The sequence below is a fragment of the Suricata suricatta genome, chromosome 8 (genome assembly GCF_006229205.1).
Source record: "Suricata suricatta isolate VVHF042 chromosome 8, meerkat_22Aug2017_6uvM2_HiC, whole genome shotgun sequence".
In the NCBI taxonomy this organism is placed as follows: Eukaryota; Metazoa; Chordata; class Mammalia; order Carnivora; family Herpestidae; genus Suricata; species Suricata suricatta.
This window is the reverse complement of record NC_043707.1, coordinates 136,037,345-136,064,845: the sequence shown is the minus strand read 5'-3', so window position 1 is coordinate 136,064,845 and position 27,501 is coordinate 136,037,345. Positions and strand designations below refer to the sequence as shown.

Below are 27,501 nucleotides of genomic sequence, written 5' to 3'. Positions count from 1 at the left end.
GGGCGGGCAGAGTCGGCGGCGCGACGGCCGCACGCCTACCGCCCGGGGGCTGCGAAACCAGGCGCTGGCCCCGGACGACCCTCGCCGTCCCTTCCGGGCCCCGGGGTTGTGGGCGGCCGCTCAGCCCGGCCCAGGCATTAGCCCGCACCTCGCAGGGTGCCGTTTCACAACTAAATCACCGCGGAAGCTTCCCAGCCAATAAATCACCTGCCCACCGGGAGGAGAGTCCCTCCCACTCCCGGTGTTTGAGACCAGCCGGGCAAATTCAGTGAAGAGCCAGACTTGGCCTGCAAGACCGATCTGCAACCTCCTACTCCATTCCTGGAGGCGCTGCATTTTCAGATTTCACCCCCTATTTCCAAGATATGACTCATCATTGTCAGTTTGCAATATAATATGTGTAGTTCAAAGGAAAAAAATCTGTCAAGGCACAAGAAAGAATCTCTCCTCTAAAATGAAGAGTGAGCTCAGCATCCTGGGCTAGGTGCAGAGCATCTCCTAGGGACCGAGGCAAGGAGCCTGGCCTGCCCTCAGGGAGCTCCAGGCAGGCTGGCAGGCAGCCAAGTGAAGGGAACAATCTCTGGGCCCTCAGAAAAGCAGCCAAGGGACAAAGGGCTATGAGTGGGGCCAGGAGAAGGAAGCAACTTACTCTGCTGAACACTTACAGGAAGTGACAAGGAAGAACGAGCCTGCCAGGTGGGCTCCAGCAGGGCTTCCAGCAAAGGAGTCAGCCGGGTAGAGCGTAGAGAACATTCTGGGAACTGAAAGGACAGGGTCTACAGAATGGAGTGCCAGCAGATAAGACTGAAGAGGCAGGCGAGGATCAGGTTGCCGCGAGCCTCTGAGCCAGGCTGAAGAGTCATGGCGCTAACTGTGGGCCACAGAGAAGTCAGAGCGTGTGTGGCCTACAGAAGGTCTGGCTAAGGACTGCTCCAGTGGCAGTGTGGCCTATGTCATGGATTAGGGACAAACTGGCTGCAATGCAGACACCAGTTACAGAGGCGGGTGAGAGAACTAACCCAGGTGTAGGAGCACAAGGGCCAGAACTCTACCTCAGCCACCAGGATGAATGCTTCTTACTCTGCTCTAAGTATTTACTGAGCATCTAGCACTGGGAGGAATTATGGTGTACAGGGGGCAGCCATAGACCTTTATTAAACCTGTGACTCATGTTTAGCAGGTAAGATAAATGTGTGTGAAGTCACTGCAGAACCACCCGAGACTTCACCGAACCAAGCACCAAGCGCTGAAGCACAGCCCGTCGGTGCAGCAGGGGATCGAGGAGCAGGGCTGGGCCGTCGTGGTCCAGAGCACCGTCGGCAGGCCAGGGAGACGGGCCACGCCACCCAGAACCAACAGCATGTGCAGAGGTGGAGGGGGTGGGAAGGCCCTCCATGAGCCACAGAAGTGGGGAACAGCAAGTGGGTCATAGGAGAGGGAGAGGCGCACAGAGTTCAGATGGGTGACCTGGCGGCGTGAGTCAGACGGTGGAATGCCAGGGCTGTGCAGTGTGAATGTAAGCCTGATGCCACAGGACAGACAACAGGCTCACCAGGAGAGGCTGGCACAGTGAAGGCAGCAGCTGAGAGAGACATCGGGGTAATGTGATGGAGTTGGGCAAACCTGAGTTCGAGTCTGGATTCTTCTACTTGTTATGATGTAATAACCAACTATTATCTACTCAACTAATGCTTATTAAGTACCTACTATATGCCAGGAACCTCACAAGTATTACTTCAAAGTCCTCACAACCTAGAAGGAAGTCCTATTATTATCTCCATTTTTCAGAAAAGGAAGCTGAGGCACACAGATGGTTAGATAACCAGACGGAGGCCACCTAGTTCTTCAGAGGCAAAGGGGGAGTGCAAATTCCAAGTCCTTCAGCGCCGCTCTCTGTAAGATGGAGGTTAGGAGTCTACAGCGGCAGCCATTTGGGGTCGTTATTGTACTGGTCGTTAATGGTACCATTACCTGTAACTCTGCCCTTTCCTGTTGGCCCCAACATCAAATCACCAAGTCCTCAACATTCAAAGCCCTCCTTTCTTGCCAATTCCAGCGCAAGTCCTAGGCCAAGCCCTCATCCCTCTTTCCTACTAGCGGGGCTCTTAACCCGTCTCCCCCACATGGCCATCTATAAGCCTCTGCCAAGGAATTTCTCAAAACCACACATTTCGTCCTGAGTCCCATAATATCTTGCCCCCAGCCCCTAAAAATAGCTCCTTGACCTCTTCAAAATGGTGTTTACACCCCCTTAGCCCTTAATTCAAGACCCTCTAGGATCCTGTCTCTGCCTACCTTTTCAACCAGATGTCCAGTAATGCCAACTGGCCCATATTGCACCCTCTGTTGAACTCCAGACTTTGGGGTATCTTTACTACTCTTCTCCACAGCCTACCCAAGATGCTTTCGGTTTACCTCAAACCCAAGCTCAAGTCCCTCCCACTCTGACACAAAACTTGCCTGACCATGCGGTCCCATTCACCAGGCATGTTTATTTGTATAAGGCTTCACGTACACATGGAGTCCAGAAGCCCTGAAAAGACAGGGATTATGTCTTCTATCACTTTGCCTCCCGAGAGCATCAGGCAGGTGGAGCTCCCGTGTTCTGTGTGCAGAAGTGAACAAGCCATGAGGTGACAAGGGCCTGGCACTGGGTAGTCAAGATGGAAAGGGACTTTAAGAGCCAAAGGATCTGTCCTCAACTCTAACAACAGAGTTGACCTTTCTGGCTCCATGACACCAAACAGTCCTGATTTTCCTCCTATCAGGAGGCTTAATTCTTTCTGAGCTCTTCCCGGGGCTTTGGTCTAGGCTTTCTGTCCTCAAACCTGCTCCTAGCGTGAGCTCCACTCCCCCCTTGGCTTTCAGTACCACCCAAGATCCTCCCTAGTATTTCTAATGCCAAATCTGTGGTCTGAGTCCAGCGGAATATTTGCTCGAATGTCTCATAAGCATTTCAAACCACTTCCAGAAATATGAATTTGACATCTGGTGGTGAACACAGCCCACCACTGTCAATGTGTATCAATGACTGTGCTATCAAGTGCAAAAGCACTATTGGCCCCATTAAATTAAAAAAAAAAAAAAAAGGAAGTCAAAGCTTCATGTGGCCTGCACTGTTACTTCTCTATGGAAAGCCACAACGCCTCAAAACTAGCAAAACATCTGCTTCTCAGAGACCAGCCTTCACCTTGTGGTTTACCAGAAATGTAGAGTAGCCTTTAAAATCGAAACAAAGCCAACCCACTCAGAGTAGTCAACGATGAGAACAGGTCAGTATGTTAAGTGGGTTTCTGAGGCCTCAGCCTCTTTTCCCTCTATTAATTCATCTCTCTTCAAATAAAGATCTTGAAGATTTTCAGGCCTTAATTTAATAATTAACGCTACTGACTTAAAAGACAGGTACCGTAAGCCTCTAAATGAAAACTCACAGGCACGGTCAAGTTCTAGTAGTTGGACTGAGGCCCAGCATGTCCGGTGCGGAGATCCAGCCCCTGGCGAGTTAGGTCTAGGCTCTAGCCCCTGTCGCGGCAGTGTGCGCAGATACCGCACTGCTAGTGTGCAGGGGGCGAGAGGCGAGGGGCCTGCTCGTCTACGAGGCGGAAGTCCGGCTCGGCTGGGCTCCGGGGCTCCGAGCCCCGCTCTAGACGCTCCGCAGGCTCGCCGTCTGGCCCTGCTCGGCCGCGGGAGCTCGGGGCCCGGAGTGCCCGCACTCGTTTCTCGGGTGCCGTTTGTTTCCGATCGCCCTGCCTGTGCGCTCCCTGCGAGCACAGAACAAGTCCTTTTCTATTTTGGAACTCCAAAGCCAGATCCAAATATAAATATAAATTTATTTATGGCAAGGAGGCTGTCCTTTGCTTTGTTTCACAACTTAGTTTGCAATTGGGCTCCAGTTTTTATTCCTTTTATTTACTGAAATATATTTTGACAGGTAACATTGGATACATTTAAGATGTACACTATGTGAATATGGTTACTGTATATATTATAATAGGACTGCCATTGTGGGGATAATTAGTGCCTCTATGGTGTTACCTAATTATGCTCCAGTTTATAGGCGAGTGGCTGCAGTTTTCTAGTGTTGAGCTGAAGCTTCCTATCACCATCAGGAGTTGTTCCTGGCAGAGAACATTTAACCTCTTGTCTTCAGAGTGAGTTACCTCAGTGGGAAAGGGGCTCACTGGGGGACAGGTATGGAGGAGGGCCCTGTTGCAAGGAGCACTGGGTGTTACAGGTAGGTGATTAATCACTGAAGTCTCTACCTGAAACCAATTTTACCATATTTTCCTAGAATTTCAATAAAAACTCAAAACTTAAAAAAAGTGAGTTACCTGAACATAGAACTTACTGTTAAACCTGGATTTTCATAGAATCTGCAACACAAAACTCTTATTTCTCATTCTTAGTAGAATGGAAGAATATGAGGCCTAAACTCAGAAATCCTAGGATCTTGCGGCGCCTGGGTGGCTCAGTCGGTTAAGCATCTGACTTTGGCTCAGGTCGTGTCTCATCATTCATGGGTTCGAGCCCCATGTTGGGCTCTGTGCTGACAGCTCAGAACCTGGAGCCTGCTTCGGATTCTGTGTCTCCCTCTCTCTCTCTCTGACCCTCCTCTGTTCCTGCCGTCTATCTTAAATATAAACAAAACGTTAAAAAAAATCCTAGGATCTAGTCTGCTCCTCTGTTCCATGAAGAAAATTTTGATAAACAAGATACAATTAATAGGAATTAACTTTTTGAAGCAGGATATAATTAATATGTATAACTGTGCCCAAGTGCAGTAACATTCTCTCTTACAATAACGTCATAATAAGTTCCTCACGCGGGCTCGGAGCCTGCCCCACGTCCAAGCCGCCCCACACTCAGGGGGGCCCCGGGCAAGCAGCTGCTTCGTTACGTGTCAGCGATATGAAAAGAGGATGACAATAAACATGGCTGACACGGAGCAGAGCCATGACTTGCCAGGCACTTTCTAAAGGGCTCCTCATGTGTGGGCCGACTTCTACGACTCAGCAACCTTATGTCAAGGCGGGGCTACTGATGTCCCCATTTTACAGATGGGAAAACTAACCATATGTCAGCAAATCCGTGAACCAGGGCAGGCGGGTCAAGGGTGACAAATGTGAACAACTGGGGAGCCTCAGGGAGGGGGTGAGGTCTAAGAATGGAGTCAGACGCTGGGTGCGGACCAGGGGTGCGAGAAGTGTCTCTTGCCTGTGTTTCTATTTAAAGACTTAAACATTTCCCCCAAGTCTATAAATGGATGCGTACAGGCTATATTCTCATAACTCAAACTTATTCTTGCCTCAATTTGTTCATCTTTTAAACTGGCCATAAAACACCTGCCCTATCTCAAAAGCACTGCCCCGCGCACCACACTGGAGAGCGCGCAGAAGCTACGGGGCCGCGAGTGACCCTTCCCAAGAAGGAGGTGAGGTGTGCTCGTCTCTCTCGTCTGCAGGGGCAACTCCCAACACGGCTCATCTCAAGTGCTGGCTCTGACCTGCGTCTGCAGCAGCGAAAGAAGCAGGAAGAGCGGGCTATGCTACAAAAATGGCTAAAAGATAACTCTGCATTAACCCCTGGCTGAGAGCTTTCAAAATTAACTCCCTCTGGTGAATTTTAACTAGTGTATCACAGTCAGAAACTCACCAGGATTTTAGAGAAGCCATTTCTACTCAGTCCTCTTACATAACTGTTTGGAAAACACTGTAGGTATTAAAATGATTCCCACTGTGAAAATGGCTCCTTCTGCTCTACCCTGTTTTCTGCACAAAATTTTATGTTAATAACTTACTGGTCCTCAGGGGACTGCTGAGCAGGCAGACCTGCAAGTAAGCAAACTACAGTCCTCCCCCCGCCCCCAGATCCAAAAATGCGGGTCCCTGTGCCAGGCAGGGAGGGGGGGGCGGTATGCATGGCTCCTCTGAAGGAGAAAGCAGCAGCAGAGACTCGAAGGGGTGGCCTAAGTGCGGGCCTGTGTGAAGGACAGGGAGGGGAGAGAGGAGAACACCGACGCCGAGCGGAAGACACGAAAGCCCTTCCAAACATCGGTGTCGCAGGACGCCCACCAGGTCCTCGGTGGCTCCTCCTGAGCAACCGCTAGAGGAGAACCTTCTGCACCTCATCCAGACAATCCTGTTACAGATTCTCGCCACCTCACATTCAGAACACATTTCCTGCTGGAGACATACAACTGATGGTGCTTTGTCAAGTATCATTTAATTTTTGGTTTTAATTTAACACATTGAAGACACGGTGACCTGAGTAAGGAACTACTTTCTCAATAAATAGCATCAGAATCAATTTGTCTGGGAGGAGACATGCCATCAAGTCATGGTGGGCATTTCTAAGGTTTCTAGCATGCGTGTGCTCCTGACGTCTGATGCCACTTTGGACTGACTAGCTTATTCCAGGGGTGTTTCTAGTTTCATTAAACTGGTTACAGGTGACCCTTGAACAACGAGGGCGCTCAGGGCATTAGCAGCCCCCCCAGCAGGTGAAAACCAGGCGTTAACTCCTGACTTCCCCTAAACTTAACTATTAATAGTCTACCACTGACCAGAAGCCTTACCAATAGCAGTCAGTTAACGCTTATTTCGTATGCTATATGTACTCTTTATGGCATTCTTAGGATAAAGTAAGATAGAAGAAAACAAACGTTACTAAGAAAATCATAAGGAAGGGGCACTGGCTGGCTCAGGGATGTGAGTTCAAGCCCCACACTGAGCACAGAATTTACTTCAAAAAGAAAAAAATCATGAGGAAAAAAACATTTATAGTTCTTTTTTCATCAGAAGGAACCCACGTGTAAGCAGCCCAGTGCAGTTCAAACCTGTGTTGCTCAAAGGTCAGCTGTACAGTTTAAAAACAGCCAACAAGACAATACTGTAAAACAACAATCACATTTTTATGATGGTTCTCAAATCTCTCTCCAAAGCTTTGTTTCGTTAATGTTTATTTATTTATTTATTTATTTATTTTGAGAGAGTGTGTGCACGCACATGCGCACACTGGGGAGGGGGGGGAGAGAGAGAGGGCGAGAGAGAGAACCCCAAACAGGCTCCACATGACTCGGGGCTCAATCTCACAAACCATGACATCATGACCAGAGCCAAAATCAAGAGTCGGATGCTTATCCAACCGAGCCACCAGGCGCCCCCTCCCGATGTCCGCCATTTTCCCTACTTCAGACTTGCACTGGTACTTTCCATGCAGAGGAGCCTCTTTCACAGACTCAGGACATCACAATCTCAACAAGGACAATGCTGGGTCCCAAACCACACCCTCCTCAACATTCTCTTCAAGACCGGTGTCACTGGGGCCATTCTACAGATGAAGACACTGAGGTTTAGGTAAGTTAACTACCTTACCCCAGTCCTACACAGGAACAGTAGAGAAGTTACTGTTTCAAATTTGGATTAACTGCTTGGAATCTAGGTGCAGAGAAATTCTATTGTATCTACTCATATCAGAGGAATTAAAGGGTATTGTACTTTTTTTAAAAATCTAAAAAAAATGTTATATATACATTCTTACTTTTTGAAGCAAAAGCCTGTGTCAGAGATTATATGCTGCATACCCATGTTAAAAATTTTCTTACAGGACAACTTAGCTTCGAGAACATGGCTCTGCCATTAGGCAACTCCACCCCGTCAACAGGTCACTACCCCTTCTGGTCTCCGCGCACCCCTGTGGAAGATGAGCCTCTGGCTTTCTACCCCCTGGAGAATCCTCAACGCTCAGTGTCACCACTTCTCCACCACTGGGGGCGCAGGGAGGTGGGCAGCGTCTCTCCTACCCAGACATGACAGGAAGGCTGAACTCTCTAAAATGAGACCCTGTTGGGGCGCCTGGCCGGCTCAGTCGGAGGAGCGTGCAACTCTTGATCTCAGGGGGAGTTTGAGCCCCACATAGGGTGTAGAGATAAACAAGTTAAAACACACACACACACACACACACACACACACGTGCACGCACGCACGCAAAACACAAGACTGTTAATGTAGGACGTGTCTTCTCAACTGTCTGACTTAGAAATTTAGAAGATTAGTCAAAGATACCTTTAACATTAAGTAACTTCTAGTTTTAGCAAAAAAAGACACCTGTTTCCCCGCCTCACCCCTAGAAATTTGATGGTACTTACAACAGAAACTCAAATCTGAGCCTGTCCATTTCTACAAGAAGTCCTCTCTAGGATCAAATATGGCAGCTGCTCAGCTGTTACAGAGAGGTTCTCTTTCTTGTTCCTTTCCTTTCTAATCTTCCAAAGGCTGAAGAGCGTAAGACGGAGAGTGGGAGAAGGTAGGCTAACAGGATCCCGCCCTTATCCTCCTCCCTCCCTTCATTCACAAGTCTCATGATCATGCATGGCTCCTCGTTTCGCTCAGGGTTCTGGGAACGCAGGGCCAGGTCCTAAGTCACTGGAGTGCAGCAAGCTCCTGACCGCCCCCACAAGCTGGCTCCAGCTCTCGTGCCCCCACAAACACCGACAAAAGCCATGCAGCCCTCAGTCAGCCCTCACTCCCTACCACACCTGTAATAACAGCACAATCCGAGAATGTTGGAGTTGGAAGGAGGCTTTTAGAGCATCCAACCCTGGTCAGAACTCTCATTTTACAGACAAGGATCATACAGTATTTAAAACAAAAACAAACTAAATCCCCACGAAGGCTTTGGATTTGTGACAAACTGTATTTCTGTCCCACACACTGCTCTTACAGAGGAAGACCCTGCACCACGGAGGAATGGGTCTCTGGTCCCTACCCTTGGCCCGGGGTGGACCCTTTCAACTAGCCTGACAAATATGACAGAAGTGACACCAGGTAACTTGAGGCCACGTCACGAAAGAGCTACAGCTTGGCTTGGCTCTCCTGCTCCAGACCCCCGTCTCGGGAGCCCTGAGCCGCCCTGGTAAAGACTCTGGCTCTCTCGAAGCCGCTGTACTGGGGAGGGCACACAGGGCCTTGGGAGTTCCAGCCGGTCCAGTTCTCAGCCGTCTGAGTCTTTCTCATCCAGACTCGTGAGTCAAGGAACCTTCAAGACGGCCCCAGCCCCACTACCATCTGCACCCGCACCAAAGCCCCGAGTCAGAGCCACACAGCCATTCCTAAATTCTCATCCCACAGAAGCTATGACAGCTAATGAAATAATACCACTGTTTTAACTTGAAGTAATTTTTATTGTTGGGGTGATCCGTTACGCAGGAATAGGAAACCACTGCAAGATTCATTACAAAAACCACAAAATACTTTAACCTCCGTGTTAGTCAACTATTAATTAAATGAACCAGTAAAGAACTTTGCAATTGGACTTCGTAAGACAAACTGCATGCCTGACCCCTCTGTATGATCTTACTCTGACTTAACACGTAGCTCTCATTACCATATGACAGGACACGACAGCATACATACGATACTGAACACAGGAGAAAATCTGTCCACTACGAAATCCCTAGCACCTAGAACAGCAATTGACACAAATAGCCGGTGGCCAACAACCACTGGCTGAATTTATAAACGATGTATCTGTAGGTGAGCTGCTTGGGTCTTCCCACAACACTATCTGACTTCCCAGCCATTTGTTGACTTGACTCAACACTTCCTGATCTGTGTTCACTGTTAAGTTTCCAACTCTCTAATTACTACCTACAAGATGGTCTGACACCGACTTGCCTGTGTGTTCGAATGTGCAAGTCCCACTACAGAAGGCAGCACCCCGCTCAGCGGTGCCAGCCCAGCACCCGGAGCGAAGCCGGCCATTTCCTTTTCAACACCCCTCTGTGCTAAGCCCTTCCCGGGTGGCCTCTGTGTCAAATAAAAGTGACTCCAATCCTTCATTCAAAGACCACATGGCAAACGGGAAAACGACTTCGTGTTAGATGGTTGACAGGGCAGCTGGGCCCACTAGCAAAGGCCGCTGAGCTGGCTTGTATGGCTCTGTCTACACCGGAGTCCAGCTGATTCCACTGAGCAGGCGAAGTTCTGTCCTGACTTCAGGCCTGACAAAGTACTGCCCCCGCGTGAATGCTAGAATGCTGCACTGCACTTTCAAGTCAAAGGAGATCTGGCTAGTTAGACAGCAGCATTACCAGCTGTAGAAATACCCCCAGCTAAATACCCCTTGCCAATAATGGCTGCCCAGCTCTACCCAAATTAAAAATAATCCAACACTAATAACAGAACCCAAAAGAGCATCAGAGGCTCCTTCTTTCCCTGCAATACCACTATAAAATTTCCACAAAAATGTCCTTGTAAAGTGGCTCATAAATAAGGCATTAAAAAGTAGAGCTCAGCACAGGAGGAAGGAAGAGGAAACTCAAAAAAGCAATGTGGCTTGTCTATAAATTACAAGGAAAAAAGTAGCAATCTGTAGTGAGTAAGACTTTTGCAAAAGTTTAAACTAAAAGACTATAGATCTGTGGCTGCCCAATAGAAACTGAATGTGAGCCACAAATGTGAGCCAAATATCTAACTTTGATTTTCCAGTAGTCAGATTTTAGAAAGAAATTGGTAAAATTCATTTTAATTATGCATTTTAACTTGAAATATCCAAAATATTACCATTTCAACATGTCATCAATGTGAGAAATATTAATTAAATCTTTTACACATTCTCTTTTTCCTACTCTGTCTGCAAAATCCAGTGTGCATTCACACTTGCACATCTCAACTTGGACTAGCACAAGCCGGTGCTCAACAGCCCCATGTGGCCAGCGGGGACCATATCAGCACAGGTCTTAAATGATTCTTCTTTTTTGTAAAACACTAAAACACCCAAAGCGCTAACAGTTTTCTAGTAGGGAGGTGAAATATATATACTGTTAGGATGAGAGACAATGATATCGTACATGTAGTCCTAATTAAATACAATTAATAAAGACTTCTTATTTTATTTTTAAGATTTTTTTAATTTTTTCTTTTTATTGCTTTTTATTTTATTTTTGAGAGACAGAGAGAGACAGCTGGAGCAGGGGAGGGTCAGAGAGAGAGAGACACAGAATCCGAAACAGGCTCCAGGCTCCGAGCTAGCTGTCAGCACAGAGCCTGACGCGGGGCTCGAACCCACGAACCATGAGATCTGACCTGAGCCGAAGCCGGATGCTTAACCGACTGAGCCACCCAGGCGCCCCAAGACTTCTTATTTTAAATGAAGTGAATTCTGTCTTCCAGAAGAACGTAGCCCAAGTCCAGAAGCTGTTATGATCTGTCCCTCTTCCCAAACAGGGAAAACTGAGGCCCTAACCAGCACGGGGGGACCACGTGAGTTCCTGGGCCCCTGGACTTTGTTTCCCCTTCCTGACAACATGGTAAGGGCCAGGGCTCTCATGGAACTTGTGCACTTTACACAATCTCCAAAAAGGGAGGGCAATCAATTATTCCTTTAGGAAACAGGGGAATGGGGGGGGGATAAGAGTGTATTTCAATGACAAAAGGCAAACCTTGGTCATAAGGCAGAAGAACCCTGTCTTAACTGGCGGTCATTGTCTTCTTCCTATTACAGGCACCCCGTTAGGTCGCATGCTATCCCCATGCAGGATGGCTATCACAGGAGAGTCCCTCCCTGGGGGGGACACCAAGGCCTGGTAATGGGCCCCACCATGAGGCTGCTCTGGTGGCTTTTGTTTGGAACAAGAGCGCTCCCATGATACCTCACTCTTGCTTGGAAATATTGTTATTAAGGGAGCATGAACACAGCTGTGTGTAAATTACACAAACAGATTAGATCTGTATATTTATAAGGAATACAAACATACTAATAGCACATTTACATACACAGTGGGACGCACTGGGCTGCATGCAGAGTGGAGCTTGAGTTCCAAAGTACTTCCTTCAAATTTTACAAAAAGAAATGCTTAAGAACTGCTCAGGCTGCCAGGCCAGGCTGAGATTCTTCTGCCCTGGGCAGAATGCCCCCCAAAATGAATTCCTCTTCATCCTCGTTTGCAATATTAGAATTTGAGATTCTAGAAAGGAGAAACCTCAAAAAGAACTTTAAAACCCACTTTTATAGCAAAAACCAAGGCGTAAGGGATACTTTCCGTAGTTAAAAGGTTATAACTACAAATGGGGAGGGTGCAAAAGAAAGCAGTGTAGGCGGGAGCAGAAAGTAAGAAGAATCTGGAAATTCAGAAGTAACCTGTCCTAAAAAGACCACGTTCCCGTCACACACGGGCGCAGACACGCGTACAGAGAGGAAGTCCCGCTTCAGCCCTTGTTAACACAACGTAGAGTAAGTCACGATCTTTGGATTCTTCAACTAATTTTGAAAAATATAGGAAAAAAGCCATCAGCATTTTATGCTTACTGCATTAAATCAAGAACACAGACACAAACACCAGGAAAGCTGGGCTCCAGTTCTATGTGGGATTCCACCAGAGGACCCGGGCAAGCCTCTAAACATTGCCTGGGCTACATTTCTCATGGAAAGACTACATCCCAAGGATCCTAATTAAAAACAAAACAAAACAAAACAAAACAAAACTGCTGACTTTTTAAATGTTGAGTGTTCCAGTAAAATAAACATTTTTTTTAAAGTCCTAATCCAACTAACTAAAAATATTAACCTAGACACATATGGATGGACACATAATAACAACCACCCTAACTGTAGGCCTTTATTTCATTCTTTAAAAAATTTGTATGTAACAGAACTCTCCAACTCATTCTCTTTCTCTTTTTTCTTGATACGGTTCGTATAAATTCCTGGTTTAAAAAAGAATGAAAAAAAAGGTCCATCTCTGAGGCGTGGGTTTACCGTGCTCACAGCTCCACCGATAAATCAGCTGCCGATCTGGGCCTGGAAAAGCACCGGCCACGGTTTGATTGCTCCAGCCCCCGGTTGCCAGGCAACCAACACAAGGGGGAAGTCTGAGAACCGCTGACAGATAGCCAAGTGGCTGAAACAACAGACTTCTCTCTGTCAAAAATGTGTTTCAGAGAGCCACTTCCTCACCTCTGCTCTCTACTAAACACTACACGATTGTAGAATCAAAATCAAAAGGCCACTGTAATAAAAACACGCTTCCTGCTCAATTACGAATTGTTAAAGAGCTGTGGGGAGGCCCAGATCACACAGTGTATGGCAACAGAAATGTGATACTGTAAATGAGATAAAGTCAGCAACATGTGAGAAATCTGATCTAAATGCAGCTCTGCAGCTTCCAGTCAGGGGGCCTGGTGCGTGGAGCAAATCCGCTGCCTGAGGAAGCACCAGCAAGAAAATAAGGAACGTTGAGACATTCAAGAAACAAGCCAAACAATGCCTGAGCCGCCATCGGTCCACATTACCTAAGGACAAACCCGAGAACATTCTCAATTGTGTGAAACTCATTCTGAGACAACAAAAGTTTTCTCCTTCCACACGCTCTGGTTCTGGCAGGCGGCTGTGTGTGTGTGTGTGTGTGTGTGTGTGCGTGCGTGTGCGCGCGCGCGCGTGTGTGCGTGCGGTGGGATCCCCTAATGTCCAGCTGTAAACTGCACCACAGCAGATGCTGACATCCTTCAGATAATGTCTGCGGATACCAGGTCTGAGGTCTGACAGTCTAATGCAACATGTTTTCTTAAGTAAGCTCCATCCTCAACGTGGGGCTTGAACTCATAACCCTGAGATCAAGAGTCCCAGGCTCTACCAAAGGAGCCACCCAGGCACCCCTGCCGCGACGCGTTAAATGTCGAGCGCGCCCGCACCCAGCCCGCGGCGCACGCGCCACAGTGCCACCGAGCGTCAGCTCCGGGTGGTGTCCTTCCGGGAAGCCACTCTAGTCCAACGGTCTTCTAGGACCCCTTGGAGACGGACTCTGTGGGATCTGGAAGAGGCCAGTGCTCAGAACAGGGTTCTTCACCTTTTTTGTGCCCTGGGCACTTGTGGCAGTTTGAAGAGGCCTAACCTCTTCCAAAAAATGGTTTTAAAGGCTTAAAATAAAATACACGGGATTACAAATAAAACCGGTTAGGTTATATTGAAATCTGCTTATCAAAACACTGAAAAATGTAGATAAATATACTTTATCAGCACGTTAAATAACAAGGTCACAGGGTATTATTTCCTGTGGGTTTGGGGGGGGGGGTGCTGTTTTGTTTTCTTTTGTAGCACAAACTCAGATTATAAACTCCTTCCTGGAGGGCAAGGACGGTAATCTATTCACCACTTACTCACCGAGCACCAAGCAGCCTGTCCTGCGGCCCCAGGCTGACTGACCGAACCCTGAAAGACCTCTGCCAGGCTCCCAGGCTGGCCGGCCCCTACGGGGCCTGACCCTCCCTGGGCTTTCCCAGTGCCTACAACTGGGCCTGGTAGGCAAGAATTGTGGGGGCTCGCAGTCTGCACAATGGGGTGTGCGGACACAAAACAGACCCAAATGGTTCCAAGGGAATTCATTTCCAAACCTTCCGCTTTCAGATGTGTCCTAAATGCCCCTGACAGCACCCACCAGCCTGAGAGCGCACTGCCGCCAGGAAGGCCATGCCCTCCCCGCCGGCCCGCTCCCAAGGACCGCCCCTCATAAGCACAAAGGCAGCCCGCTCCTTCTGGAATGCTACCAGGCAGCACTGCCCCGGTACAGAAACTCCAGGGCACCAAACAAAGGACGGATTCAAAACACTGATGCTAATGTTGACATAGGGGCTAACTCTAAGGTCACAACAAGAAAGGCTTAGGCAAGTCAGGTACTTTCCAGGCCTTTGCTTTCAACCAAAATGAGGGAGCATCGAGTGGAGACGCCATCGGAGAGATTACCGCAGACCAGGTCTGACGATATTCCCATCTGCTCACTCATGCAGACAAGGGTTCTACAAATACATGAAAAATAAGAATAAACCCTGATCTTAACAATAATATTCGTGCAAGGATTCGTTTAAAAATTAAACCCATCATATTTCCAATAAATATTAAACAAAAAGTAAAATGTTATCAAGTTTTGGATAAACCCTACACTAGTACTTGTAACATTGTTTTGATAAACTCTACACTAATAATTATAGCATAATTGGAGGCAACTTCCCTTTTTAACACTTAGAGCTTTGCTGCTAAAGGAAATCACAGCATGTACATGCCTTCTGATACACATACTTTTTGTCGCCAAGTATGAGACAGTGATCTGACAACAGCCCCCCAAGCAGGACATGCTTTTACATTAGGAATAGAGTCCATGGGGAAGTAGACTGAAAAGTTACTAGCTACAGAAGTTAAAGGAGGGGAAGGAAAGATAAAATACAAAATACTGCTAAAAAGGAGCCCATTCATGTATTTTTAGAATAGATGATAATGGATATGAACTGAGAAGGTATTCAAAATACCTCGGACAGATCTGACTGATGCAACAGCTTCATTTTCAATGTCACTATTTATATGAGAGAAATTACATCCTTATCATGAAAAAGGTATATGCCCATTTAAACTTGGAAGGAAATGTATGGGGTTTTTTTGTTTGTTTGTTTTATTTATTTTTGAGAGACAGAGAGAGACAGCGTGAGCAGGGGAGGGTCAGAGCAAGACAGGCACACAGAATCCGAAGCAGGCTCCAGCCTCTGAGCTAGCTGTCAGCACAGAGCCCGACGTGGGGCTCGAACCCACTAACCGTAAGATCATGACCCGAGCTAAAGCTGGGTGCTCAACTGACTGAGCCACCCAGGTACCCCAAGAAACATATGGTTTTTAAAGCAAAATTCTTTTAGGGGCTTCATGGGGAAGAGAGATTTTTGTTTTGTTTTGTTTTTTAACTTTGTATAAGATACAGGAGTTGCAGCGAAGGCCGGGCATGCGTGCACATCTCAGCTAGATGGACGGCACTCTGGCTTTACCGAGTGGAACCAAATCACGGTTACTAAAATGTTACATTTTCTAGGACCCAGGCAGATGACAGCTCTGAAGACCCCACACTGTGTAGCTGCGACTGCACCAAGGTCAAGACCATTCATTCTTTACCCGAATTCTAAGAACGAATTACGGCCCTTCTCTGCTCAAGACAAGTGGAGGGCACAAGCCCCTCAGTGTGCAGATCCAAGGGCTTGGGCTCTCCCCCCTCCCACCCTGGCCTCAGCACCCACCACCCTCAAGCGTGTGGATCAGGAAGTGTGTTGAAGAGATTAGGAAACGTGTGTGAGGCGAGGTCGTGCCGCGTGTGAGGTCCGCAGCGAGCACAGGAGGCGGGGCAGCAGCCGTGCTGCGCACAGGCCCCTAGAACCCGCCGCCCCTAGAACCCGCCGCCGCAGCTGCCCAGACTCAACTGGAGCCAGGTCCCTGCCCCTCCCCGAACGCGCCCCCGCCCTCCACACGGCGGCAGTCTAGCACACAACACTCTGTCTGGGGGTCCTGTGCAGTGTCACTAAGGAGCTATTCCGGGCTGGTGGCTTTGACTCACTTACCGCTGGTATGAACCTGAACAAACTTATTTACTCACTGTTTCACATCTATGTTTTGTTATCCTTCTCTGGGCCTCCATCGAGTCTCTGTGCACCCCGTCACTTCCCATGTCCTGGCCAGCACCAGGTTCTGGGCAGCCAAGTCCATCACTGCCATCAGAGTCCCTCTCCTTGCGGTGGGGTGGTCCTGTCCGGGTCCATCTATCAGAGTCCTCGCATAAGTGTAAGTCACATTTATTCAAAGACCATTCCTGTTACCAGTACCTGAGCCTTTGAGGGCCACAGGCCTACTTATTTAATCACTGCTCCCATTTCTTAGAGAGAGGAATGAGGACTTGCCGAAGGTACAGCAGCTGGTCTAATGCACAGATTCAACCAGAAACAGGTTTACCAACACTTTTGTTTTCCACCACTAAACTTTAACTACATTACCAGTAGGTGGTTTTCTACAGACAGATGAGTAGTTTTCGAGAAAAGTAGAAGTGAAGGGAGGGGGTACAGAGAAAGAGAAGAAACTGGAGTTTCTTGTTTTTGAGTGAATCATGAACTGAAAAGTTCATGGCAGCAAACATTCAGAGGCAACCTGAAGTTTCCTTCCCCCAGCTGATTTAGGGACAGCCCCGAGATGGGAAATGAGGCCTCACGGTCTCCTCCCGGACTGCTCTGACTATGGCGGCCAGGGCTGGGGGGCCTTCTCAACACGGTCCAGGATGGCTGGAGGCGGGGAAAATTCTTGGCTTGCTAAAGGATGAAGGAGATGTTCTTTACACTGAGGAAATTAATCATCTACCCATCAAGTTCCTTCATGTTCTTTTGGGAGAGGGGGGAGACTGGGCTCTTAGGTCTTTTTGGTGAAATATTATACCGAGAAGCACCGAAGAAGATGAAACGGTGGTGACATCCACAGGGGACTCCACAGGCTAGACAGGCCCTCCTGGTGGGTGTACCACCGCTCCCCCCACCCCCGCTCTCCCCTGGCCACAGACAGTACGCACCCAAAGCTGCCTTCAGCAAACGTTTTGCAGGAACCAGATCTTGCTCTTCTAATCTGTCCCCCAATCTAAAAAGTCACGAAGAGGTTTAGAGAATCTTTTTGGCATTTAGAAGCATTCTATTGTGTCCCATGTACTGGAAAACGCACATACGTGCGTGTGAAAGGAACAGACTTCCGCATGATTTTACATCTGTAGCAAAGTTCCCACCTGTCCTTTCAGCCAATTCGGTTTGTTCTAAGCTCTCAAAAGTGCCCAAGTCCTGAAGGCATTTATCTGGTCCTGACAAGGAGCAGTTTATAGGCAACTGAGACACAACCCCAGAGTCACGGGCCGGGGGCTGAGTGACTTGAAGTATTAGGAAAACACCTATCACTCTCGATTAACTGACTTGGATTATCAGACGTATCTGTCCAGACGTGGAGGCACAGCGATGTGGAAGAAGACGGTGCCCCTGCCCGACCCAGAGTCTGCCTGCGTGTACCTGACTTACGCTCTTCAGGCCATCTACGTGCATTATGTTATTTATGGTAATTTGTAATTTGTCTGTGTTCCCCAGTAGAACACAAGCTCCGTGAGAACGGTATGTCCGATGTTATTTTTATCTCCAGGCCTAGACAAGACCTGGTGCAACGCGGAATGCCTAGCATCGCTGAGTGACCGAGGAAAGGAGTAGCACTATGTACCCGGGGCCGATGCTCCCATCTGACATCTTCAATTCTGAAGAACGTTCTGTTCACAAAATCCTGCCTCTTCCCTCAGCCTCCACACTTAGCAATCAGTGCGCCACGCTGAGGACTGGGACACTGTAAGAGATGGGTTGCCTTCAAGAAGCACTTTGCGGGCAGAGCAGCACAGAGGGGGCTCCGTCCCCCCAGCCAGGGGACCTAAAATAACCATCCATCCCACCAATGTGCTTCCGCCCTTTCCCGTGGGTTCCTCCCATCCCAATCCCGACTTCAGCTCGGGACGGCTCACCAGAGCAACTCCCAACTGCCCTCCTACTGGGTCCCCTGGAGACCTAACGGTCTCCTCCCTCCCTCCATTTTCCAAATCCCTCACACCCAGCCCGCCAGCATCCTCGCATCACGACCCACACAGCAGCCCTCACGACCCCTCCGGTAAGAGCCAGAGGCCTAGTTCCGTGCATTCTCTGAGTCCCACAGTCTGACCAGCTTTGGCTGACCACATCACCTGCCACCTCCAGCTGCTCTTTCTCATCACGGTATCAACCAACCAAGCCAGCCTCCCTCGCCCGTATTCAGTGGTCTTACACGTGGCTACGAGTCCCTCTCTCTATCCCATCTTTTGACAGGACTCACGGGAACATGAAGCATCTTGCCCAGAGCTCTTCTAACATTCTGGATTTCCGCACCCACCATCCTCAGTGCCCATCATTCCAGCCTAGCTGTCCACTGACAACTACCCTCATGTTTGGGCATCCCTGAAAACTAGATCTAAGGTACAAAACTAGAAATTTTTTCTTATTTACACTGCCCCCATGAATCCCACAAACCCTTGATCATGACCCATAGCCCTTCAATTTTTCTACCACCTCTACCTGGTTGCCCAAGTTCTGTATGCAGCCTATCGGTTATTTCAACAGTGTGATCGATACTCTGAGGCATGTCTCAGCACCCTGACCTTGTACCAGTTTCCTCCCTTGATCTTTCTAATGAGTTATGTCCAAGACACTTCAGTCCTATTACTTCCCATATCCCCCCAAAAGGTGATTCCTCCTCGTGTCCTGAGTTAATATAATGGTTAACAAATTTTTTTATGTCTTTTATTTATTTTTGAGAGACAGACAGTGCAAGCAGGGGAGGGTCAGAGCAAGAGGGAGACACAGAATCCGAAGCAGGCTCCAGGCTCTGAGCTAGCTGTCAGCACAGAGCCCGATGCAGGGCTTGAACCCACGAACAGTGAGATCATGACCTGAGCCGAAGCTGGATGCTTAGCCGACTGAGCCACCCAGGCGCCCCTAACGGTTAACAAATTAAACAGTAGAGTCCAAACCTTTCTCCAGCCTTTTCTGACTTTGTTACTTTGTCCATCCCTCTGCCTATCAACCTAAGAATCCCCCAGAAAGTCCCTTCCCACTCTGTTCTGCTGTCCCTGGCAATTCCTCAGATCCTGGCTCTTCGACTTACTAGCTGAGACCCCGAGCCAGCTAAGTACCCTCGCCTGGCCTCCTCAGCTGTGAGCCTTCTCCGTAGACCATGACTGTCTCCTGTCACTGGACCGCCACTGCCAACAGCTGGGTCTGCCTGCATCTTTTTAAATCACCGCAAAGCAGCACAAACACTCCGACTCTCACCAGAAACGAGGACTTCTCCTGATGTCAGATTTCCTTACTAGTACCACCAGCCGCCTCCCTTGTACCAAGACACCAAGTCAGAATGGTGTTCCTCCACTTTTCCCTTGCTTCCCACACCCAGTCAGCGAGGCTTCTCTAGAGAAGCCGCATGGTACAGCAAGGTCGGGGCTGGGCTCTGGAGCCGGGGGGCTGGACCCAAAAGCAGGCTTTTCGAATCACTCTGGGACACGTCAGTCAATGAGTCAGTTCTCACCAAGGGCTCGAACAGCACCTGGCCCAGAATGAAGGGCTCAGGATTGCCCCAGAAGTTCTCAGTTTGAGTTGTTCAGCGTGCGTATCCCTCCCTCCACCTCACAACCTCAGCTGGCCAGAATTCAAAGCCCTGGTCACATCCGAGATGAATTCAATCAGAATCTTGAGGTGGGAGCCAAGTCTGGGGGGTGGGGGTGGGGGTGGGGGTGGTGTGTGTGTGTGTGTGTGTGTGTGTGTGTGTGTGTGTGTGTTCCCCACCGGCGTGCCACCAAGGTTGAGAATCACTGCTATAAACTTTCAACATCTCTCACTAGGACCATAGTCCATAGCCTGAAACATGGACACCTCGGCCCCCAACCCCCGCATCCCGAGACTCTAACTGGTCTGGAGTACAGGCTTGGCGCTGAGACATTTAAAGTTTTCCAGGTGATTCTAACACCCAGCCAGGTTTCAGAACCACTGATTCCCTTCTCTACCCACTTTACCACCATTACTGCCAGATTAATATTCAATGATGGCCCCGTCCTATCAGTCCTCACATTCAAAAATGTGAAATTATTCCCTAAATAGAAATTATTCTATTAAACTAAACACAAACTTCCCTTCCCATGAAGAGGGGGCTCAGAACCAATCAACTATCTCACACACTCCTCCACCCACAGCTGCCGACTGGACAATTGGCTTTGAACCAGCCACTCCCATTCTTTTATGCCTTTGCTCTTCCATTAACCTGGATGCACTGTGCCCGGCGAAATCCCACCCATGCTCTCAGGCTCCTCTGCAAGAGCACCTCCTCCTGAGAGCCCTTCCCCATCTCCCTGTCCTACAGCGGACGGCGGCACGGTCTGCCCTGCGGGCCGCGTGGGCTCCGGCACGGCGTCAGGGGCAGGTCAGGCACTCAGAAAGCTTCCAGTGGTGTGGCCGTCATCTCCTGGTTGCCTGTGGTGACAACACCCAACTCAAGTACGCGTGTACACCCACTGCCAAAATCAGTCAGGGGGCCACTCTGCCAGGCAATTATCAAGGTCAGTGGAGACTCCCGCACAGACCTTAGTGGCTGAAGAACAAATGCAGTTTATTGTCTCCTGTCGGCGACATGCTCCCTTCCTTTTGGATTAGGAACCAATGTTGTTTTCTAATCTGTTTCTAAAACACAAAACTAAACTAATGACAGCAGGAAGAGAAGGTTCTAGAGGAAGCATTACGACAGTAAAGCACGGATAAAAGGGCCCCGTACGCGTCTAGCAGAACCTTGCACAGAGAAGGTTTGGAAAGGCAGCGGAATTAAGTTCAAAATCAAGTAGGAAAAACAGTCCTCCCTCCCATACAGTAGGCAAGCAAACCTAGAGTTAGTTATCCAGAAACAGACAGGACTATTTGGTTTGAATGACACCAATCCATCACTCCTCTGGCCAAGACACTCACTTGAAGGCGTGTGCCTCCCACACACCGCGCGTCCTCCTGCGGTGCCCGAGGGCCTTTCACGCCTACAGAGGATAGGAGGACACCCACTCCTCTCCCTGTAAGAGAGGCTGAACGAGCCGTCTGAGAACGTTTGCCTTTAAGAACAAGATAGCCTCAGTGGATCCTGTGAATGTTTGGCGGGGTTTTAGAGCACTCACAGGAGAGCGAGCGAGCCGGGCTGGGAGGCGAGGGAAGAATGTGAGCAGACTATTAAGTCCGGGAGTTCTAAAAGAGGGAGACCCAACTCCAGGGCCAGGCTGTCCCAGGGTCAGAAAGCTGATGGAGAAGTTGGGCTATCCCGAAGAATGACCAGAAAATGGGTTTCTAACTTTTGTTTCTGCTAAAGGGTTGGAGAATTTCATTCCCGCAGACTGGGCAGAGGGAGGGTCCGAAAATCCAGAGTCCGTCTGGCTGGAAGCTGGGAGTGTGGACCAGCTCTGGCTGATGAAAGCAGGAGTCCCAAGTGGTATTCCACTGGGAACGCAGGACCAGGAACCAGAGCCCAGGGGCGCAGCGCCTTCTACACGCAGAGCTCGTTTATTTTCAGATGAATGCTAGATGGGTGTTGAGTCCAGGTCAACTGGCTCCCCACATCTAGGCTGAATAACACCTTGTTAAATTCATTTTCTACAACCTTTTTATCAAAACTGGATAACCAAGCCTGCTTAGCTACCTAGATCACCCTAACTAATTAGAGGCCCTAGATGGAAAAAGAAAATGATTAATTTAGGCTGAACATGCCTCTTTGGAAAGTGGCTTTGCCAGTAAGTAATGCCTGCATAGACTATAGGAACAGTGGTTCCCAGACAAGATTGGGGCTCCCAAGAAGAGAAAAGGGACTGAAATGACACAGACCAGAGCCACTGGTGACAGATCGCCCTTCCCTTTGGCTCTGGGAGAGCCTGTAACACTTGTGAACATGCATCTCTGGGGTCCAGAGGTTGATGGGGAAGATTAGAAAAATAAATTTACAATCAAAACTGTCAAATCAGGGGCGCCTGGGCGGCTCAGTTGGTTAAGTGTCTGACTTCGGCTCAGGTCATGATCTCATGGTTGGTGGGTTCAAGCCCTGCATCAGGCTCTGTGCTGACAGCTCGGAGCCTAGAGCCTGCTTCAGATTCTGTGTCCTCCTCTCTCTGTGCCCCACCCCCTTTCATACTCTGTCTCTCTTTCTCTCTCAAAAATAAATAAACATTAAAAAAAACCCTGACAAATCAGTAGCAAGGGGAAGCCGAGAACCCCTAGTTAGTGGTAGGACACGAAGGTCTGCAGGCATATGTGCTTTCAGATTTCTTAAACAGAGATGATTCCATTAGCTGGAGTTAAGACATCGGCCCAGCTTTCCACCCAGGGAAGCGAAAGGGAGGCGTGGCCAGCAGACGGAAATGGGGATCAGATCCAGATTTCCTGTCAGACACACCTGCCGGCCACTGCAAAATCTGCCCTTTCCCCCTTCCTTTCCCTTCCCTGTCATTTCTTACACAAGCAAACTAAGGCCCAAGGAAAGGACCTGACTTTCTTGACGTCCCAAAGGTGTTGCATCCTCTCCGAACATGTCCCACCCCAATGAGCCTTCCAGAGAGGAGAGAGAAGGATGTGACCTAACCTCTTTCCTTCCTCCAGATCTCAAATGCACTGCATTTCAGTCACAGACTTGGTGCCCATGGGTGGCAGAGTTGCACAGGACACCAGGCAGTGCAGTGCAGGCACTCCCCCCATTGCAAGGACAGAGACCTCCCCAGTGTTCTCTGGGTCATAACCTCTGAACATTTAATAAAAGGACGGAGGATGACAGAGTATACACTTAATTAAAAAAACCCACAACAAAGTAGGTCCCAAACCTATATGGCAGCTGAGACCCGGCGGGGCACACTCCTTAGCCCTCGGGCCGCACGGAGGCCTCCGGCCATTCTGCCCTGCTCTCTCGGTGTTCGGTGCTCATTTTACTTATGACCCTGCTCTGCTCTTTCCTTAGTTCCCCGGTGGAGGTATGTGACGGTTCTTCTGTTCCCTCTTGCTGGGATTAACCACAGAGGATCGAGCCCTTTAAAAAGGAAGAAAATACTCTAGAAGTGACCAAACAGGGGAGGCATACGAGAGGTCTGCAGGAAACCCAAGAGGCAAGGTGTTTTTCCCCACGTACCACGGTCACAAAAAAGACCGCCGCAAACCACCAGCTGGCCCGAAGAAGGAGGTGTGCAAACAGGCCACCCTGCTTTCAAACGTGTGATGGGCTGGGAGGGCGGAGGGTCAGCCCGAGGAGCCGAAGCAGCACCAGGCGGTCTCCCGAGGCCTCGTCCCTCCGCCCGCGCCTCCACCCCTTCTCCCACAGCGGGACACGGCGGCCACACACCAAGTACGAAGCGATGCCGCAGGACGGAGCTCTGCCCGGCTGGGCTCTGGGGGATGAGGCCGCACACAACCGGAAGGTGTTGGCTGCTGTCTTCCGAGGGAAGCTACTGAGAAGGAAAGAGCGGGGCAGGGGCCAGTCAGCTCTGGCACGGCCCGCAGCTCAGAGAAGTCCCCGAGGCCCCAGGGGCCGCCTCCCCTGACGTGGTTAGGCCCTGGGGGGCGAGCAACCCATACCCCGGTTCTCTTCCATCCCCCGCCCCCCACAGTCAACACAGTAGCTTCGGATTATCGGCCGCACTCCAGGCCTCAGGCCCTCTTCTGGGGGACACAAGAAGAATTAAACTAGAAGCCTGACCGGGAGCCTTCTAGCCTCATGTAGAAGCCCCCCCAGACACCTGCCACCACAGGCCAGCGGGGCAGACCCCCCCCCACCACCCTTCAGCGCGTAGCTCACACACTGGGTGTGCTACTCGATCTCTTTTAATCGGTCTCCCCTGCAGAACGCCAGCCCCACAAGGGCAGGGACTTCTGCCCGTTGTGTTCGGGGCTGTGTCACCAGCAGCTGGGACGGCACCTGGCAGGGTGCTGGGCCGGGGCGGTCAACATCTGCGCGACGGAAGGAGGCACGGATTTCAAGCAGTAACTAAAACCAGGACTAAGTAAGCTGGTGGATGACATGAAGGGCCATCCTACGTTCACGTTCACACAGGATCGACAGCCACGGAGAACGAGCGGCCTTGCCGTCTGCAAGCCCCAACCCCAAACACAAGAAATACAGAGCCAGCCAGCCAGCCAGCCAGCCGTGGGCCTGAAATGCTAAGCCGCCAAGGCCAGTTGTGAGGACTTTCCTTTATGACCACCAGGCACACTCTGCTTCCCAGCAGCGCAGCACTCTGCTCTACACATGTGGAAAATGCACCGGGACTCACCCATGTGAAGTACGTCGGCAAAATGTCTTAAAGCAAATTCTGAAACATCCGTGGAAAGTGTCACTCAACAGCATGCAAGGGGGGGAGCGGAGGACAGAAGAACAACACAACAGCACTAGGAAATGGAAAAAACCGCTTTGGTACTCAAGGCAAGGGAGCAGCTGGGGGCTGCCAAGGCCGTTGTTACTGCTCCCTAAGACAGACCTCAGATTTAAGGCCCAAGAATATGCCAGAGAAGAGGAGACAGTTGGGAAGAGTTACTTCCTCGCATTGGAGGATTCGTGGGGGTTTTTTGGGTTTTGTTTTTTTGATTTTTCAGTAAACCTCCTGTTTCCTCCCCCCACATTGAACTCCGGTTACTAGGCTCACACACACAGTATGTTTCACCTGTGAAAACGCACAGCTCCAATGTCACCGTGCACAGAACGTTCCATGCATACACATTAAAACCGACTCTAGCTCTGTTGCTAAGAAACTGCAGGAGGAGAGCGGTCTCCATCCTCTTCATTTGTAAAGTAACCACTTTGTCTGCGGGAGAACAAATGCAATATCTCAAGTCCTCTTGTGTCTTGTTCTCATTTTTTAAGCGAACAGAGAAAGATGATGGAGAGTGCCTGGAAGTGTATGCTATCTCCATTTTTCTACACGCCCTTGAAAATGAGATGGAAAACATGGTTTCAATAACCCGCCGCTGTAGTGTTTATTAATCTTTCAAGCTGAAGAAGATTCTCCCCAATGCTCCCCCTTTTCAAGCAAAAATGAAAAATGTCCCATAAAAATTGCTCTTTGATTTTAAAAGATTATCCCAAGCAGCAAGGAATAATTCAGGGCGTGCCTGCATGCAGCGTGGGGTCACTTCCCAGGCCTCTGTGCTGTTCCTCGCTGCCCCAAGGCCTGAACATGGACACACGCACCAACACGCACACGCACACGCACACGGAGCCTCAAGAAGTGCACCACTTACTGCTGGCTTTCAACAAAAATACCTAAAACCAGGGCCAGGCGATAAGGAACTTTAGACACATACTGGTTAAAGAAGATGAGAAAAAGAAAAGACCTTGTTTAGGAAAACAGGCATACTGCCTTCTCTGAGCACAGTTTAAAGAGGAAGCCTACAAGGCTATAAAGCCATGTATGTGAAAGGCAAGGTCACGGCTGAATTTGTAGATTTAACCCAGAGGCAACTTCTATTGACATGAAAGATTGAAATAAATTTTTGAAATATCTGTCTCCTTCTAATGTTCAGCCTATCTCATTTACTAAAGGATTTTAAAAGACATTTCTCTTTACAGGTTGTTATGCAGTAGAACCTTCCTGTAAACTGACAAAACTCACTGCCTTACACCAACTCTTCCCCTCACATAACTGACTTTAACTTCACTGTCTCGTTTTCGAATGGACTTGACAATACTATACTCCACTCTATTCACACTACTGACTTGTTTAAAAAAGGGTTTGACTCAAAGGCTGATGGGTGTCATACGAAAAATAGTTCAGTTTCACTAATACTTGAAGCATTATGCAAATTTTACTTATATCTATATTTCCCTCTTTTATTTGTTTGTTTTTTAAAGATTTTATTTTTTTAAGTAATCTCTATGTAGACCCAATGTGGGGCTCCAACCTGCAACCTGAAGTCGCAGAGGCTCTACTGACTAAGCCAGCCAGGCGCCCTTACATTTTTCTTTTTTAACACTGCAGACTGATTTTTGCTAAGGGCACAGGAACACATAACATGAGTAACATGTATATTACTTATGTGCAAATCATATGCCAACATTTCTGCTTATCTTTCCTACTCTCATATCTCAGAATTAAGTTTTTCATAAGAGGCAGCATCAATTCATTTAAAATTAGAGGAAGGGTAATCAGTTGAGAGAAAAAGCTACTTCAATTCAATTTAAAATTTACTAAATACCTATTATGTGTTGCACTAAATACAATGTATCTCCATTTCAAGTTCTAGGTGAACTATAAACATTCTCAGATTAAGATTTCTTATGAAAGTGAGAATTTCAGTAAAATGAGTCAACTTACATAAGTTTACAAAGACATAAACCAACGCATAGACATGAACAAAGACACGACGAGGGCGGGACACCTAGAAACTGAGACGGTAGTGAGGTTTCAACTCCCCATTAATGATTTTGTGAGGACATTCTGACAACAGAGTCGATTCGCATAAAACTTACAAAAGAAGAAAAAATGAACGGGTTCATATCAGATGACCGACAGGACCCTCCTATCACTGACATTTTTGAATGACCTTATAAAATGCCCAACAATTCTATAAACCTGATCTCTTCTAAAAATCAGTATCATGTAATTAATGCTTCCCTTATATTGAAAATATAGAACACAAAACTAAACGGTGAGATTATGGACATCCTAAAACACACATGCTGTATCCGCGGGCTGAGCAGGGCCGGCTCTCTTCCCCGGCTCCGCCTTCACCTCCAAAACCTCCGGCCGCTCTACGGGACCTGAACTTTGCTTCGCTATGGATTCCACTTTCTACAGCTGCCACACAAACGGTAAATCAAAGTCATTGTAGTTTTGCCCCACGAAGCAGCTCTGTCTTCTGGCTCCTCCAGATGCCTGCCTTGAAAAGAGGGAACAATGCAAACGGTCTCTTCTGGAGCAGAGAACGGGGGCGTGTGAAGGCGCTGCTGCGGGGAGAGGGGGGCGCACACTGCGGGCGGGTCCGCGGGAGCCACTCCCTGACCAGCCGCACGCGGCCGCGGCTTTACACATCCTCAGAAAATTAGCTTGGCATGCCATGTCAATTTTGAAAGAAGGATTTTCATTTGAATTTATGATAATGGACAGTTTTG

At 48.8% G+C, this 27,501-nt stretch overlaps 1 protein-coding gene across 12 annotated transcripts in view; it reads right to left on the bottom strand.

The window, feature by feature from the left end:
- RERE (arginine-glutamic acid dipeptide repeats) overlaps window positions 1–27,501 on the bottom strand; it is a 293,409-nt gene that overhangs the window by 55,586 nt on the left and 210,322 nt on the right. The window lies entirely within an intron of this gene.